We start from the raw sequence: 19497 nt of genomic DNA, 5'->3' as shown, positions 1-19497 counted from the left end.
ATCTTACTTCACCACCAGTAACTGAAAACAACTGTATACACCAACCGCTCCGCCCTGAGTGAAGATTAGCTTTGGAGCTTGTCATGTCTGAACTTTCCTTCTGTAAGCGACCTTAGCTTAGAAGTATACATGATGTTTCCAGAAAAAAAACAGACAGAATACATCTTTCACAGGGAGCTTTTCTCAACAAGTTCTATCAAAAGAACAAGTTCATGTGCAAATAAAACCTCCCTGTGTCCCAAGTGCATGAAATTGTCCTGACTTTAAGCACACTTTCTCCCCCCTAACTTGACAGCAAACAGTGTTGATTGAACCATCTTCTCAAAATTGGAAGCACTCACTGCTCCTGGATGAAGTAGCCCTGTGTTGCAATGTAACTTCCTATATTTGCTTTTTTTCCCCGTTCCTCAGTTGTATTTTCACAGGAAGGGTAGCATGTACCACTCCTGCTTTTGACTTGACTTTTTTCTTAACTATTCTTGAGAAATCCTTTGGGTTTCTAACAAAACTTTCTCATGCCTTACTGGAGGACAGTAGTATATTTGCAATGCTGTGGACTCTCAGGATGGTGACCGTGACCTCCAGAAGAGCAACAGTCTTGCTCAGTGCAACGTTCTCCGCATACATGAATGCCTCTTGGGTGCCATTTCCATTTGCTTCAATGGCAGTGACAATCAGGTACCGGGAGGAAGACAGTTTGCTTCTGCATTGCTGTATGACTGCACATGGGACTGTCATTTGTCAAGACACTGACTGTTCACCAAGATCTGGCATATACTTAAAAAGGCAATATCAGCCAGTCAGGGGAGATCTGCAGAAACAGTGGGGATATTGGCAGTGGAGGCTGAAGAGTGAAGGCAGCAACTTCAGGCACATCTCAGCTCAGGTGAGCCACAGATGATACCAGCAGAGAGGAAAGTGCAGGTCCCTGCCCTTCAGTTGCTGTGGGAACATGTCCACAGTTTATGGACAAGTCACAGGAATACTCTCTTCCTATTCACAGGTGCATTTTCTGCACTTCTGCTTGTAAAAGATAGATCTCATTGACATGACCTGAATGTGTCTTCACCTAGATATAATCCTATTAAAATAATTATCCCAGTGTGAATTTTTGTCCTATACCTTCACACACATTAAGATCCCCTGCTTGCTATAGTGGACGCAGTAAACATTTATTTAATTATGATCATTTCTTGGTATTATTAAACATCCTTTATATTGCAGTTATAATTTCATGTTCTTGGCAACATGGGCTTTGATGTGTAAATTACTCAGATGGGTTCTTGGAATAAACAACACAGTTTTTTGAAATAGCCCAAAATATCTGTTCTGAGCAGAGCCTTGGAATACATGAGAGGCTGGGAGAAGTGGAGGAGGCAGCTCAGACTGGCCTCTGGTCAGGGATTCCCAAACCATATGAGCAACTCGTGATGCACAAGATGTTTCAAAATATCCCGTATGTGGGAAGGTACAGAGAGAAGCTGCTGCTGCTGCTGCAAAACAAAAGAGGAACTCTCAAGTTTAAATCCTTTCTGGGTTGATTATTAAATCAGGCAGGTAATTTCTAGTCAACACGTAAAATGGAAACTCTGAAAGAGGTTCCCCTACTACTAAAATCCCTGTACATGAGCTGACAGACACAGTTTAAATTAATTCTCTGTTCCTGGGAACCCAGCAAAGACACTCCATTAATTCTATATTGGACAGACAACATAGCAACATTACAAAACTTTTACCACGGAAAAATTACTGTTTAATACCATGTACAAAGGGGATTATCTTTGCCATTTACAGTGAAAAAAGTTGGATTGGAAAGCTGGTTCAAACATCAAACGTATCATTTTCCTCCTCTTGTTGCATTATTTTCTTTCATCCTCTTTGTCATATATAACGTTAATAATCTGCTGAAGTGACTTGCCCTGCATTCAGGTGTCATGTCATCCAGCACAGCTACAGGTGAGGATGGCTTTTCTTACCCACTGGAAACTGACTTAGAGAAAAAGAATGTGAGGCAGTTCTCCAAGAAAATCCAGACCTTCATTTTCAAACATGACCTGAGGAGCAGAGGTCACAATCTTCCAGATCAATGAGCACACAAGGTGATGGCTGTTGTGGTTGTCTTAGGTGAGCCACTATAACCTGCTTCCACCCTCACAGGGGAAAAACTTGGATTTAGCCTGCCACCTGGGGGTGGTAGTTTGCCTTTGAGGATATTTATGACATATTTTGTTTCTTTCCCCCTGTGTTCCCTTTGTTTACACCCATTTGTACAGAGCATTGCTTATGGTTAAGGAAAAACCTTTTCTTCAAAGCCTGGAAAGCTTGGTTTAATTTCCTCAATTTAATTTAATTTCCCCACAGTTCTGCATGGGAGTGCAAAACAGTGTGTGCCTGTGCTTATTTATTAGGGATCCCCAGGGGCTGAGCTTGGCCAAGAGACTGACTCGTGCCTTCCTTTCTGTAAGTCAGTCCCTGGCATGCAAGTTACATGACTGAAGATACTAGAGCTAACATCACCCTGGGCTGCAAGACAGCAATGTGATTATGAAAGGAAAGCAGTTTTAGAAGTGAGAAGTTATTTTAGCTGCGGGTGTGTGGAATTGTGTAAGAGCTCTTGACATATGTGTAGCACTTGTACCTGGCCTTGCAATCTCTTTGCTGTGTATATTCAAGTGACAGCAGTGTGAATATTTATATAACTATACCTGCCTATATAGATATGTAGTGGGCATGCACTCTGTGGTGGTTCACACTTCACGAGGGGAGCACAGAGGACTGCCTATGCCTGTAATATAGCAGTTCCCTTGTTGAGGAAAACAAGGCAGATAAAAAGTAGGCAGCACAGCCTGAAAAAGTCCAGTTACTGTAACATAAGATACCCCAAGCAAATCCCTCAAAAGGGAAGCCCTTTGAGGGATTTTCTGCTGTGAGCAGCACCAAACTCATAATATGCAGAAGTAAAGCAGAACAGTGATTATAGGAGTGCTTTCCCAGCTATTAAATCAATGTGTCACAAGAGATTTAGGTTTGCTTTAAAATGTCTTTTTTTCATTGACAACTGCTGAGAAAAAAAAAAAAAAAAAAAAAAAAAAAGTAAATAATAAATAATATCAACAAAAAATGGTCCATTAAAGTGTTAATAATACTCTTACATTCACAACTAAGTCCATCCTGACCATCTCGCAAGAGCTCTTTATGCAATGTACCATCCTTCTGGAGAGTTCCTACATGGTTGGAGCATACCCTCTGCCTCCATTATGGCCATAGCAACACCATAGGTGGCAGCCAAAAATAGTTGATCCAAAAGACAAAGCATGGGATACTGTCTGGCACCTAGATTTTATGCCACTATTCCTATATTTGTGAGCTCTGGGGAAGAATATAATTGAACTTTTTTAGGTTAGTATAGGTTCTCCAGTCATTTCCAGCAGAGTGGACTTTTAAGAAATAACTTGTCCAGGCAGAAATGATGTAGTCAGGATCTGCTAACTAGCATGATCAAATTTAGGAACAAGCTGCTTCAGTGCTTTTTACATCTCCAGATAAGTTTGGGGTGGAGATTTGCAATATGTCACAGTTTTAGACAGTCTCTTTCAAATGGGAAAACTGATCATAAAGCCTGGTAATTCTGCCTATCAAGCTTTTGCTAATGACAATCAAGGTATCAAAGTTTGCTAGAGAAGAGATTTTCACTTATCGCAGCAACCATCTAGCTTTAGACTGAGGAGTGATGAGGTGCTTTTCCTCCCATCTCCATTCTGTGACAGCGGAACAGGGTACAGAAGGTTTGGGTTGGGTGGAGTCACCAGATTACCCTCTGATTTTGGAAAAAGCCATAGCTTTAAGAAGGAGCTGAGAGGAAGCCTACAGCAATTCCTCCACTGTCCAGGAGACACTGACAAGGCATTCCTAACTCAGAGCTCTTCAGAAATGGAAACATTTACATTTCTTTTTGGTTAGTCCTGTAAACAAGTCAAACCTGCAGTAAGTACAAAAAAATACTTGTTCAAGTATTGTTCTATGACTGTTCACTTGCAGTGTTTAAAGACATGCCTGATTAAGTTATCCACCAGACTGTTCTAATAACTGTAGCACAGAGTGATCTGATGCCAGATGCATGAGTTCAAAAGCTTGATTACCTCCTGGCGTTCATAAAAGCTCTTACTGCTTCTCACTTCATTGTCATTGTCTATCACTACTTATACTGATTATCCTGAGACACGTTACAGAGATCATTCTGGCTTTCTGGTCTGCTTCAGACTCCAGTGCTGAAGAGGTTTGCAGAGAATGTTTGTTTCTCAAGCAATACAAGCAGTAAAATACCTGACAGAAACCTACCCAAATATGATAAAATACAAAATGCAAGTTAAATATGTTTTGTGCCTGCCTCTAGGTCCTTTTTTGTCTCTCTCTGAAGTAAATACTGACAAAGAATTTCACCCCAAAAGACCTGTTTCTACTCATTAAAATTACCTGGAATTAGATCATTAGCTCAGTCTGTGTGGTAAAATTGCATTCAGAAACTGAACCTTGTTCAATTTTCAAATAGTGCCTATTTCTTTCCAGTGACTCTAATAAGAGAGCAGACAACCAGCTCAGCAGTAGATGTGTACACCTGATCAGATGAATCCTATCATCAGCCAAATTGTTGCCCCAGCTACTAGATTAGAAGCTTCTCAATCCCTACATTTTTCACTGTGAATATGTGTTTTCTTTTGATCATTCTGCATAGTCATATTATTTCATTATGCTGGGTGTATGATGGGAGGTGAAGATCTGAAAATGAATCATTTGGGCTCACTTCAGTAAACCAAAGTGGATTTTTTTTTATTTTGGACTATGATAACATTTTATTTAGATTTTTAAAAAATCAGGAAAACTTCTAGAATTTTAATTAAGCTTTTGTGGGAACATCTGTTCTCTGAAGAACTACGTGCTCACTTTTTTTCTTCATGTGTAACAAAAACAAATGTTAAAATGTTGGAATTTTGCTTGGAATTAAAAGCTGGGTTCTGATAAACAGCTCTAAAAACATACTGAATTCAGCCAATTAGGTCACAAAGTTACAAAAGGACATTACAGCAATAAGAACCTACTGAACAGTTTTGTAGTGTTTTCCCTTTACATTTGCTGTAGCAAGTATTATACTGATTACTATGAAATATTGGCCATATCTATATTAGTAAGCTGGAAACTGGGGTATGTTTTCTGACCATGCAAACAAATGGGACAGCCTGGCTTGCTTGCAACAGCATAGCTAGACCCTTTCCACAGCATGGTCTTCACCATACCGTGTGTTGCAACCAGCCCCTGGCCTCATGTTGTACCTCAAGCCACTGCTGGCCACCATCTGAGGGAGTGCTAGTTAACAGCCATGCGCTGGGTAGAGGGGTAGTAAACACCAAACAGTATGAATGATACATGCTACTTCTCAAGCCAATGCCTTGGCCCTATTTAGCTTGCTTGCAGTTTGCTTTTAGTTTACTACTGCTCAGTAAAAGACTCTTAAGTAGCATAGGCTGGCTCGTGCCCACACTGGTAAAGATTCGTGCCATTCAGAGCAGATCTCGTGCCTCAGTGGTACACTGGTGATTCTAAGATACAACTACTATGCCATCTGCTGCTTTTGGTTCAAAATGTTTAAAATAATGTTAAGAGGTGTTTTGCAGCCAGTCCATCAGGATGTTTTCATAGCGACTGATGTAGGGTGTGTATTGCATGCCCAGGGTTATGCTATCAAAGTGTGTGGAGGTGAGTGTGAGGGCAAAAGATACTGATATATTATTGAAAGACTATAGGAGAAGAGGGCTAAAGCCAGGGTAGTCCCATACACACTACTTTTGGGAAAAGAGTCTGGAGTGAACTGTCCCTAGAACTATGCCTGGACTTTGTCCTAGCTAAGGCAGACAGGAGAGGACCACACCAGGGTCATGGAGTGAAACTACAACTGAACAGAGTGAATGATCAAAGTTTCTTTCCTTTGCCCTTGTGCATTTAGCAGCTGTAGCACCTTCAGGCTGTAATAAGATGTTTAACAATGGTCCATCACCACCTTTGGGAATTCCCCATAGACTGGAAAACTGAACTCCAGAGTCAAAGCAAGCCGTGCTTAGCTCTCAGGTTCTCTAAAGCCAAAACTTGCTAAGGTCACAATTTCCACTTTCAATTTTAGAACAACTGGACCTAAAGGGAATGTACAATTTCTGCACAAAGGATAACGTAAACCTTTGCTGTTCCAAAGTGGAACTTTTTTGTGTATGGTTTGTGGCCAGGCTTTGAAACAACACTCTGTTGCATGGTAACAGTCAAAGTGACACTATCATCTGTTTTGCAGAGATACGATTTTATTACAGTGTTTCCCAGTGAAAAGTCCCCTTTAATAGAAGATTCATAAATGTCTATTTTCAAAAGGCCATAAAATTTCTCTTCAGGCATGTGCTATAAAATAAGGCTTTGGCACTCAAACATGATTTTATATTTTTGGCAGCAGCATAGATGGTATGTTTAAATTTCAGTTGATTTGCCCCGATTCAGCCTTTTTTTGGTAACTTAACGGATGTCACAAATGATATCACTTTTTTATAGTGTTAGATTTTTAAAACAGATTTCATAAAAACCCAAGAGAAGTCAGGTTTTATGCCTGTAATTTTTATGGACCAATAAATCTGAGAGATGGAGTGTGTTTCACAGCCAAATTGGAGCTCTGTACAAGCATGTGATTTTCACTGTCTTTGTAGAAACACTAATTACTATTACCAAGACTCTCCACAAAATCTTGTAGATACAGGTTTGTAATCTATTAGGAAACACCCTGAAGAATCACTTTTTTTAAATGCACTTTTATCTTTAAATCTTAGCGTGACTGACTGGTGACTCCTCACAGAGAACTATGGTTAACAATAAACAATGTCATAAATGTGAAATCATTTCAGATCTGTGTGGTAGCATTTTCTGTCAATTAAATGAAGAAGAGTTCTTTTTTTTCATGCACTGCAGGACCTAGCCCAGTCGCCTGGGCTGGGAGATGGTGGGCAGGGACTCTACCTGCCAGGCCAGGCACATGTAGACATTCATATCCAGCGACAAGACTGTATATCCCCAGACCATTTCAATACTCAGCAGCTGCACCTTCACCTACCTCCAAAATCCCCAGTGTACCAGTGCATCTCTCTCTTATGCATCACCCCAAATGCCTATTAATCCCAGACCCTCCTACTGCCAGCTCCACTCAGCACCACAGACACTGCCTCCCACCTACCATCAACCATCTCAATGCCTAGTCCCATGGGTAGTCCCTTACTATGAATCCTTCATCTGCTGCCGGATCTGCCACACACATCAACGAAGTCATAGGATTGTTATCTACAGAGCCACAGGGCTATAGAGGCAAGGAGGAGCTGTGCAGCAAGGCCACCTTAGGTCACCCACTGGCCATGCGTTGGCCGCTGTTGCTACACTCTGTTTCGACCTTGAGTTCTCCTTTTCAGTCAGGAAAGTAGTCAGTAGGTCGACTACCAGAAATATGCCAAAATAAGTTTCAAGAGGTGTGCTGACTTGATGATATAACCAAAAAGAAGCTTGGGAGAGTTCATGCTAGGAATTAGGTTGCACAAAAGTACTTTGGTTTCTAGGAGGAAGTGATACTGCAAAAATATTGTGAGTAAGATAAAGCCAGGATGAGGCAAAATGAATTCGTAGGTCAGATCATTCCCTGTGCTACTGAAAAGGAATTGAATCTAGGCATTTTTAAAAAGTTAATAAGAAAGGAAAGTGACTGACTAGGATGTAGCTCTGATGGTCTGGGAACCAAGAGCTACATGAAGTCAAATATGAGAGGCATATGATTAAACACAGGCTGTAATATTTGTTCACTATATTGTATAGGTAACAAGCATGCTGTCAAATAGCTTGTCTTCACCTCTTCCTCATCCCCATAATCACCATACACTGAAATATCTTGCCAATCTCACAAGACTGTGTGTCTCTGTAATTCAGATTTTTCACCCCTGAGTCCACATATCTTCCATTCTTATTATTTAAACTGAATCACAATTACTAACTAGAATGGCTTGAAATGTCTCAGATTTTCCTGTAATTCAGAGTTTTCAGAATTAAATAGTTTTATCTTTTCTTTTTTCTTTTTATTTTTATAAAGAAGGGCTTCCCATTTAAAAAAAAAAAAAAAAAAAAAAAGCGAAACAGTTTTTCGGTCTTGACAGAAGGCAAAAATGGATCATTTTTCCTTTTACTCCATGAAAGGGAAAGGAGTAAAGGTAAACAAGGAAGTGGAGATATTATGCTCCTGAGAGAACAGAAGGAAGAATTTCTATAAATAACCCTGTCAGCTGGTGAAAAAATGCCAGCTGCAGGAGGCAGCTCCTCACTGGAATTAGCTACAGAGAGAGATACAAACACTGAGCGAAGATATAACACGCCAAACGACTGGCTGCCAGAGGCCATCCTTTAAAAAGCCTCTGGACAGGACATGGCTGATATTGCCAAAAGGGAACCTTTCCCGGAGTGACAGCATGGTGATACCCACACTCGCATCCCCAAGCCTGTGCCTGCCTATCCCTGATCTATAAACCGACATTCACTTTACAGAAGCCTTTTCAGAGAGGCATGTGTTTCCTCACTTCACAGGCACTTCTATCTATACTACAACACCAGCATGTCGTACTTAGATCTCAAAGAGCGTGGTAACTTATGTGAATATGGCCTTATCCTCTATTTTTATTTCATGGTTCCCAGAGGAACTTATATGGTTTGTATCTGCACAGAAATTGTGAAGTTTCTTCTGCTGCTGAGCTGACTCTGCTCTTGCTTGAAAAAGAAACTCATAAGACACTTACAAAAAATTACATTAAGGGGCACAGTCTTTTATGAAAAGACCTACTGTAAATCTTTTTGGATCAGAGAGGACTCCTGAGCAGAACAACTGATCACAAAGTATTTTCCCAGAAAGTCATAATGTTTTGGTGCGTAGGACTGCATAATTAGTTCAGCATACACGTGAAAGCTGAGAAGTTCACCCAAAAGAAGCAGCAGCCATTTCTTATCACCTTTTATTTGCTTACGCTCCTGTGGCTTACTACATAACAGCAATAAATTAAGTATTTCCATAATTCAGATCAGTGTGTCATCATCCAACAATCTGTCATGATCTAGTCTGCAAAAGAGCAAACATCTGCAGCAAACACATCATATCCAGTCTGTGATCGATCTCTTTCTCAACTTCCATACTTAATATGCCTCATTAAAAGTGAAAATGCTGGTTCATTCCTTCAACACCCATGTGAAGAGGAGCAATGATAAACCAAAAAGTTTAGTGTGTGTTCAGCATGACTGTCCTCTGCAGCCCAGATCTCCAACATCCCTGGAGCTCTATGGAAAATTAAATTATTCTGGTATCTCCTGACTGCTGCTGCTTAAGAGTGGCAACTTCATGGGTTATTGATCCACTGGCAAACCACAGATTTCTAATTCAAAATCCTAGCAGTGTAAAATGTGAGTGGGCAATCATAAGCCCAGCCACTGCAAAGCCTTCTACCTACTTCCTACAGAAAGCAGCCTACTGGATAGTTTACAATAGCAAGGTATAGGCTAGACAGTGCTACACTTAAAGCCTTCTTCCAGATGTTCCAAATATCCAGGGAGTTGGGATACCATATCCTTGACCTACTCTAGAAGTTCCTTATCTTGCACCCTTCATGGAATAGTATTAAAAAAAAAAAATCTGTGGAAGGTTTTAATGTTTTTTTAATTTAATTTCATTAGCCTTGCAATTTGAGTAGCTGCTAACTGACTGAAGAACAGATTGGTTGGCATGGCAAAAAAACAGTGGCTTAGACCTTTCTGACTGACCTGTGCCCTCCTTAGGTGCAGCATTTTTTCTTTTGATTCTACAACAGACCAGTTAAGACCATTCAGAAGAGCAGCAGCAGTCCCTTGGGGAGCACAGAAAGGTCCAACCTGCAAAGACCAGAGTTTGCTCAGTGTTATCTATGCAAATTCCAAGGGGTTTTCTCATCTGAAATAACCCATAAATAGCAAAGAAGAGGAAGTCACACTTCCTCACACACCCACATGAGAGATGATTGACGCTAATGGCATTTGCTGTATTGCAGTAGTTTCTCCCTTGTCACACTGTGTTGCTCTCTAGTTCTGTCAGGAGTTCCCAGCACTGACTGACTCGGTCTTATCATGACAGCCTTACTGGAAACTGTCGTTCCCGTTGTTATTCTTCACAGGATTCATCATTCATGATTATTGCACCAGTTTTCAGAAGTGCTTGTCAAGTGGAAATTCCCAACTTTGAACAAACTTACAAGATTACAGTCTATATTATCTTTGCCTAGTTTCCTTATGGGAAACTGGACAGAGGTCATGCTTTTAGAATTAGCTGGTTTACTTTCCCTGAGTTACCCTCCTCTGAAAATGAAAAGAAGCTGTGTTATAACTGGAAGGTTGCCAAGGATAAGCAGTTTTGTAACTGTGTGTTAGATACCTTGGTTATTGTCATTTCTGTGCCGAGGCTCAGCTCCCCAACACAGCATGCAGCGATTGGAGCCAAGAAAGTAGTGTAAACACAGCAGTAGGCTGTTCCCTGAGGTGGCACAGCCACAATGGCACAGGCATTGATTGTATGAATTCTCCCTCTGAAATCTCTGGCATAATTTTCTTGCTCATATTGTCTGCTTGAAAGAGCACCTGGAATCACCCCAAAGCATCCTCTTATGCAATCAGATGAAGCTAAAATTCAGATTCTTCAATGAGAATTGACATTGAAATGATTGTTATTGGTGGTGAAACTCTGGTTAAAAATCAGTCCATTAATTCAGCCTGAACACAGTTTAAGGACTGGAACAATTTTCATAGAGGCCTGGAAAAAAAATAAATGAGGAAAGAGGTAATGAAAGGGATAAGAAAAGATAACTGAATTCAGCTTTTAGATTCCTGCCTGATAGTGAAGCAGTTTTGAAAGACAACTTCACCTGAAAGACAAATACTGATACTATGTCCCTCTTCCCATCCAATGACAAATTATGCCTTTCCACATAAACAGTTGGGGGATGCAAATGACTGAAATAAAACAGATAACAAATTACTAAATTTAAATAGATAACTGATAAGAAGAAAATGCAGAAACTATTTCTGAAGCCAGTTTCTTACCACAAGAACCATGCAGAGCAAAATAAACATTTTAATATCTCTGGCAAAATAAATTAGGAAAAAGTGTGTCTTCACAATGCAATAAAACAAATTGTGTCTATGGGCTTTTTCCCCAATGGAAGCTAAGAGAAGAGAAGGGCTAGAGAGGGTGCAGAGGAAGAAGTCAATCTTTGGTCTGCATGACGGGATCAAAGGACACTATGAACAGAGCAGGAGATAATTCTCTGGGCAATACTGGGAAAAGTATTAGTACAAACCAGTACCTCTGTAATAAGGAAAACCAAGCCAGTAAAGCCAAGTCACTTTCAAAGTCAGAGTTCACAATCGAGCAATTCTCCCTCCTTAGAAATTACCTTTAGTGTGTGTATGTGTGGTCCCTGAAGACTTGGCTCTGCAACTCATACCTCAGTCATTACCTCATAGGAAGGGATAATTTGACAGCAGATATCTCCTTTGTGTTTTGTTTCAGAAGGTACCACATTACTCATAGGTTGCATGTTCCTCTCATGCACATTCCTCTTTTATATATCATTTTAGCATTCTCCTTTTGTTCTCCTTGCATCTAAGTGAAATTTTTGTAGGGGAAAAAAAACAAACAAACAAACAAACAAAAAAAAACAAAGAAAGAAAAAAGGATTTGCAAACTTGCATTCACTTCCCCATTCTTGTCTTTGGAAAGTGGAAGGACCTCCCGCAAGGTCTGATGTTGATATATTAGTAAGTAAAGTTAGTCAAAAAATCAGAGTTAAAAAGCTGTGAGGTAAAAATGGCAATGCTTCCTGTTCTGACTGTGGCTTCATGTTCAGATTGGAAGAATGTTTTAGGAACCCTGGAGCTGAAACAGAAGCATCATTAAAAGGAAACTGTTGAGGGTGATCTGTAGTAGATAGAAGTGAGTAGGAAATGGGTGTCTGAAGAGAGATGAGAAACAAAACGGATCTCGAAAATTTACTTAGCTGCCTTGACAGAAAAATATTAGGGAGCTGTGGGTTTCAAGCTTGCAAAAACTTTTATGATGATTCATGACCATGTTCTCATTTTTCCCCAGAAAGCTGTATGTGGAGTAGCTCTAGGGAAACCAGAGGAGGCACCCCTATGGAGAATGCAGCCGAGCCCCACAGCCACCTCTGGTTTTCACCGCTAGCAAAGCCACCACTGTATTTTATGAGGAGAATAATTCCCAGTAAATAATATATCATGAAGCACCATGAAATAACAGATTATCTGTAAGCTTTCATTTGCTTTTATGAGCCTATATTTCTTTTCCAGTGAAGCAGCAGGGAAGTAACCCCCAGGGTAGTGCCTCCACTTCAGGATGAGCAGCTCTCCTCTGGCATGAGCAACAGCCCAAACAGAGCCTCACCTGGGCCGGCTCTCAGAACCTCATGAGTTAACATTGCATACATATGTGTTTTCTTTATGAAATGCAAGTTAGAACAGGAAGGTAGAGCATTTCATGTATCTATTATTTATCCTCTTTTCCAAATAAATGCTTTGGAGACATTTTCCTGGCACACAGTACATTCTGTCAGCCTGAGCTGGCCCAGGCCCCAGGTTCTGCAGCCTATTTTCATCACATTCAGCAAAAATGTCACACTCCCCCTCCCACTGAAGCTGCAGTTCTGCCTTTACAGGTACCACAGCACAGCCATACACTGAGGGGTCAGCTCATGGGCTCTGCCTGAGGGACTCCCATTCCTTCCCATGAGTTACTGAAATGCCAGCCAAAGGCAGATCAGAGACACATCAGTGTTGGGGTGTTGGACATAACAACTTTCCACTGAGGTTCAGTCTCATCAGTCCCCAGAGGGAATTTCTAGCCTTGTTTGTCCTCCTCACTGTACCTCAAGCCTCTACTTTGCATTATTTTTTGCATAGGTAGATGGAAGTCCCTCTTCCCCCTCCTATTTTCTGTCACATCCAAAAGGTGATTTGTGCAATTCCCAAATTCTGGAGATGGGGCAGTACAAAAAGTTGATACCAGAGCTCAGACACACATGGCATTAGCAATCACCTGGCTTCACATCCTACTGGATAAGCGAACTTCCAAACCATCATACTGTAACCTCCAGTACTCAAGTGCACCAAGAGAGGGAAAGCCTCTGTTTCTTCTTCCCTTTGTCACTTCTAAGAGGAAAGAGAGAATGAGCTGCTGCTGAGGAGTCCCACTGGGCCTTGAGAACACAAAGAGCAATGGTGTCCAGAGAGCTTTCCAAATAGCCTGTCTTGAAAATCAAAGAGATTGACAGGTGTCAAGGAATGAATAAACAAACAAATGAAAAAAACAAACAAGCAGATAACTAAATGTCCTGGATATTGTATGGAGAATTTTGCTATGCAGTTTCAGAGGCACCATGCAATTGTGGAAGTACATTTCAACACAGGTTGTAATTCTCCCTATCAAGACTCCCAAATGCAGCAAGACTTGGGCCTGGGCCCAACAGGTACTCTATTCTTTCCTTACCAGTCATTATGGTTTGAATGCTATGTTCAGTTTTTCACAATTAATCAAATAAATGCTAAACCTACGCAGCTGTTAAGAAACACTTGATAAAAATCACAGCTGAGAAGGTGAAGGAGAATGACTAATCCAAAGCAAACAGTACTTTGCATAAATTAAGAAATAAATACAGGGAGACATATTATTCATTGCAGAGCACTTCCCTTTGGAGCACTTCATGGTTAATTGCAAGTCAGTGGAATGCCATTCCACAGTTTTCATTTTTGGCCCCAGCTGTGCTATTAAGCAATCTATCTGAAGACAATGATGTCTTCTAGTGACAAAAAAACTGAGGATGAGATAGAGGGCATGGAAATGGTATCCAGCAGTTTAAAAAGAAATATTGATGTAATTTTTTACTGCTTCACAGGGAGCTCATGTTGGTTTCTCAACTGTTCAGCATGCTTGCAAATTATCTAGGTACTGATATAAAACATTTGCCAATGATGCTAAGGTATTCAATTTGAATATGACAAATTGCAAATGAGTTTCACAACAGTGAGCAGCTGGTGATAATATGGTAGGTGATATTCAATGCTGATAAATAACATGAAGTATGTGGGAAAAAACAATCCTAACTTCACAGCTACAGAAAACACCCTTGACACCACCACCACCATCACCATCCCTAGCATGAAACCTTAACTACATGCAGAATGTATCCTGGGATGGCTCACAGTAACTCTGTAGACTCATGAAAAAAAAGCTACCATGAGTAGGTTGCAAAAGTCTTCTAAAGCTGCCTATCTTGCAGAAAAATATTGTAGTCCATACATTATATAATCATGTACGGCCTGCTCTAGATAGAAGTGATTTGGACGGGAGGATCAGGACTATTTTCCCTTAAAAGCTGACTATGTAAAGAGCAGTGTGTTATAACAGTGCATACAGTGCATGGGTGTCACCATCTACGACAACCTACTTACATACAAACATTCAGGTAAGGAGCAAACAGTCTCTGGCTGGGCTTTCCCTGCAGGGTGACACAGGAGCATATTAACATGCATGGAAGTATTACCAAAAACCATCTAATACAAGGGAAGTGCCAGCAGTTGTCTTTTTTTTTTTTTTTCCTTCTGATTTTGCTCAGTTAAAGAAGTAAAAATGAAGCCTCTATCTCTTCTGCCCAGTCTACAAGAAGCAGGGTATGCACAGAGCATAAACCTGCATTTTTTTGTAATATAGTGCTAAACTCTTGATTTAGCCATAAACACTAAGGAATGAGATCCTGGATTTCTAACAGTTCTATGTTGCCAACAGTTCAGTACTTAGTACTGCTTAAAAACATGCATGTAGTTTCCAGCATTATCAGGCAGGGAACAGAGAACAGGACAGAACATCACTATGCCACTGTATAAATTCACAAAGCACTCATATTTTGAATACTGTATACAGTTCAAGTAATTTCTATATAAAGAATGACTAAACATACTAGAATTCTTCAAACTGACAAAAAGATCAGGAGGAGATAACGTAGAGGTTGATAAAGCATAAGGAGTGTGAGAAAATCAGTACAGAGATATTTCATTATCCCTTTTAATGCAAGAGCTAGAGGGCAGCTGGAGCTAGGTAAATGGCATAGTGTCTAGTGACAGGTTTAAAGCAAAGACATACATTTCACATTTCACTTGCTTAAACTGTGGAGTCCCTTGTCATGAGAAACAGAAAATTTGAGTTTATATGAGTTCAAATAAAGACTTAGGTAAATTTGTATAAGAAAAACCCTCTCAGAGATATTAAACACCCAAAATTCTTAATTCTTAATCTTAATTCTTCAAGTTTTTAAGAAACAGGCATTGAAGTTGGGGAGTATTACCCTATGCTTGTCCTGCATCTATCTGCAGATGTACGTGTTGAAGACAGACTACAAGCTAGATGAACCTTTTGACTCATTATAAACGCGCATATGTCCTTGTACAAAGTCAGGAAGCCTGAGGTGACTGGGTAGAAATGTGAAAAAGGCAATAGTGCAGAGAAGGTCTGCTGACAGTGTGCATTGAAACCCTGGCTAACTCATCAAGATTGGTTTTGGAGTGCTTCACAACAGGTAACGAAGGATGGGATTTACAGGGGAAAAGATTTTACTTCTTCTGCCTCTGTGATTTCCTATATTCCCCAGACAGTACTTTTTACTTCTTCTGGCTTCTCAGCCCCAGTTTCCCAGATGCCAATCAGCTGGGCTCCAAGAACAGGAAAGAAAATGCAGTGTTGCATGGGAAAAAGAGAATGAGTGTCTCTAGCTCCAGCCCCGCAATCCTCCAGGATGGACTCGATTTGGAGATGGCATAAAGGGAGGTGGCTTGTCTCATCATGCGGTAGAACGTGGTTGAAGGAGGAGCATCTTTGTCACAGCACACAGTCCTGGCAACTGTGAAAAAGTATCTACCCCCACAAAACACCAGGACTGCATCCTGCCCTGAGTTATATCGATGGGGACCTAAAGTCAAGTCTTTAGGGGAACTAGCAAGGGTGACAGCAAAAGCACGGAAGCTCATAATATCCTGATCCAGAGCCCATCAAAATTTGCCTAGTGGGGAAGAGACTTTGATTTCTCATGCTTCTATATCATATATATCATTTGTACTCTCTGAACAAAACCTATAATTACCCAAATTTCAAAAGCTGTTCTGTATGTCTCATAGTCTAAAAGCTTGATTTCCACTTACCTGGAAATGAATCATTGGACTTCATAGGAGAATTAGGAGTTTTCGTGCTTCTGGGAAATGAAACTCAATAGTGTGCATACCTTGCCAAGCAAAAAGTAGCACAAAAGACAAATTAAATCCATATTTAACTGGAATTTACTACTAATTCCTACAGATTACTTACAGATCAGACACTTACTTTCCTTGGGCAGGACAAAGTCTGTTTTCTACATGACAGTACTAAGTAAGCAGTAAATGATGATGTTTCTGCAGGCATAGTGATTGTTGCTGTCAAGAAGTGGTTCACAGGGCAGATAATACACAAGAGAAAGTTTCTTGCGGTGTTCATTCTTTGTCTCCCCTTGTCTCACACTTCACACACATGAACACACACCCTTCACAAAAATTCACAACTGTCAGACTGGACATGGAATGGGAATTGTGGTTGTGAACTATATTACAATTGACATTCTTTAAGAGACCCTCCCACTTTGCTGTAGTTTTTCAGAATTCTATAAAAATGCCTATTACATTTTAAAGCAGTTTCTTTACAGACCTTAAGATATAGATAAGGGAATGCTACTGCCCTGTATGCTGAGTCTTACCCAAACCTATCTCCAGGAAAGACTTGATGCAATAGTTCTTCATTTTTGTGAGCTGGAACCACAATATTATTTGAGTATTTACTGGAGAAAGAGGATGAAACCTTGTGAGGCTCTAAACCAAATTAGCCTGCAGTGTTTGAGTCTTATAAAATACCAGAAACATAGATGGTGGCTTACATTCTTCAGACACAGTCACTACTTTTCTCTTGTAATGATGACAGAGCTTTGTTAAGCTGGAGTACAGCAGAGCATCCATTCAGGAATCAGAGTCCTCTTTCATCTGAGGTAGTGACACAACAGCAGCAATTTTTGTACAGCTATTTCCCTTGATACCCAATGTCTCTGCACAAAGCAGATAATGACAAGTGATAAACAGCCCTCACAAGTACATTTACATTATCTTTGTGATCTTTTCTGTGGAGTAGATCTTAGTCTGCAATATCAGTTTGTGCAGACTAGGTTGTATATATACTGTTCTAGGGCTCTTTCAAGAGCAGACTGCCTGTATCCACACCCCCCAAAGGGAGGGAAAATACCCTGGAGCTTAAGCTGTGCCCATGCTTTGTCTCAGATGTGAAAAGTTAGTTTGCTGCAAATGAAAGCCCTGGAGTAAACTAATATGTATGTAATATGGACGATCAGAACCCTGAAGTAAACTGGAACAATAAAGTTTCACCCTAGGGACTACAAAATATTTCTTAGACAAAGAAAATAACAAAATATCAGAGTTTTATATTCCCCAAAGACTGGGGTCATTTCACAATGACTCTTCAGACCCAGTTTCCTGAAAGTTGTCCCTGTATCACTTTTATGTGCCTGATAACTTTGCAGCAACTGGAACACATTTACCTCAGCATCCTGTTGGTGTTTGTCTCTCCAAAATATTCCTTTAAGTTATTTCCAGCTGGCTGTGATTGAAAGGGCTGCCTCCTTGGAGGCATTCCACCTCATGGGACAGAAGGAAAAATAGGACAAGAGAGAAAGAGATAAACTTAATAATTTCATTCATGCAAGAACAGATCTCCAGAGCCATTTATGGACTAGAGGCAGAGGAACAAAGCTTTCACTCTGAACATCAAGAGTTGTGCTCACAGAAGTCAGAAGACTGCTCATCAGGGAGGAACTAACACATACTTCAGCTGTGAAGGCATAGGTTCTTGTTTTGCCCTTGGCATTTGTTGGACTTTAGGCTTGCCACAGAGGCCTAAATCCCCTTCCAAGGTAACCAATTCAAGAACTTATGAGTTCATTTTCATGTGGAGGCCAGATGGAACTGCAATGGAAGAGCTCCCAGGAATAAAAATTAACAAACAAAATTAAAAAACAATGCAATAAGATGGCATCTGAAGGTTTTGCAGCAAGAGTTGAAGGACAAAATCAAGCAGAAGAAAAATGTTGGTTGGATTTGACTGCAGTTTTTACTGACAGACTGAGAAGCCCTGTTGTGGCACTTATTTTGAAAGTGGGGATGATGTCTGGTGAGCTGGGCAGCATCAACTATCTGTTTGGTGAATATTTTTCTGCCAGTAGAAGCAGATGAAGTCTGATCACCTTGGAGCTTACAAATAAAGGTGATCTGTAATACACCCTTAAAGTGCTAGAAATGTGCCCCTAGAAAGACACTTGAGGGTCACAAAACACCACAGAAGTCAGCTGCCTGAAAACAGGCCAAAGGATTTGAGTCAGGCTAGGTATTTATGACAGCTTTCTGCCCATCACTAACTCACAGAAACTTAAAGGAACATAGGAAGATACCTCAGCTTGAATCACAAAAAAACCTCACAGTCTCTGATGGAAGGAACCCCAAATGAGGTAGCTCATTTGGCTCAGCTCAGTCTCATACCTTAAACAAGCCAAGACAGAAAAGTGAATCTGGAAAACACAGCTCAGATAAGACTACAGAACATATAACCAGAAAAAAAAAAAAGGCTGAAGTTTTGTTTATATAGCAAAGTGAAGACAGATACCAGATTGCTGTCTGTGCTCTGACTTGGCCAGATCAAGTTATAGTTGATCTGGAAACTACATTAGTGCTGTGGTCAAAATTATCTATCCTGCCTTTCAGTATATATTATTAGTTTAGGCATACTCCCACACAAATACACTTAAGTGACTTCCACGACTCAGATACACAGCCATTTTAGAGCACAAAGAGAAGCTTGCGTGGTCTAGAAATATTCTGAGAAATTCAGACACTCATGGTTGTAAGGCTCATCAGCATAACCTGGGTAGGGTACCAGTAAGGAACTGGGTAGATAAAAGAACACATCAGTGGAACAAGCAGAACATTTATGTGTTATTATGTATTGGTATCTGCAGACATACAGAGAAAAATGTCTTCCAGGATGAGCTGGCAACAGCCGAATCCGAAGGCAGTGAGTTGGCCAAGATCTCGCAGATAAAAAAAAAATCAATGAGTAGAAACTGTAGATGTAGGAACACATTCTGGATTTCACAAAGAATGTGAATAGAGAGCAAAAGAGGAAGAGCCACTGGAGAGGAAGCTGAGTGACACAGAAGTCCAACACTGCAATAGAGGAAGAGATTCATTATAATATTAAGTAACTAAAGAAAG

Source organism: Athene cunicularia (assembly GCF_003259725.1).
Source record: "Athene cunicularia isolate RWA chromosome 1 unlocalized genomic scaffold, athCun1 chr1_part2, whole genome shotgun sequence".
NCBI lineage: Eukaryota > Metazoa > Chordata > Aves > Strigiformes > Strigidae > Athene > Athene cunicularia.
Note: the sequence above shows the minus strand (reverse complement) of the source record.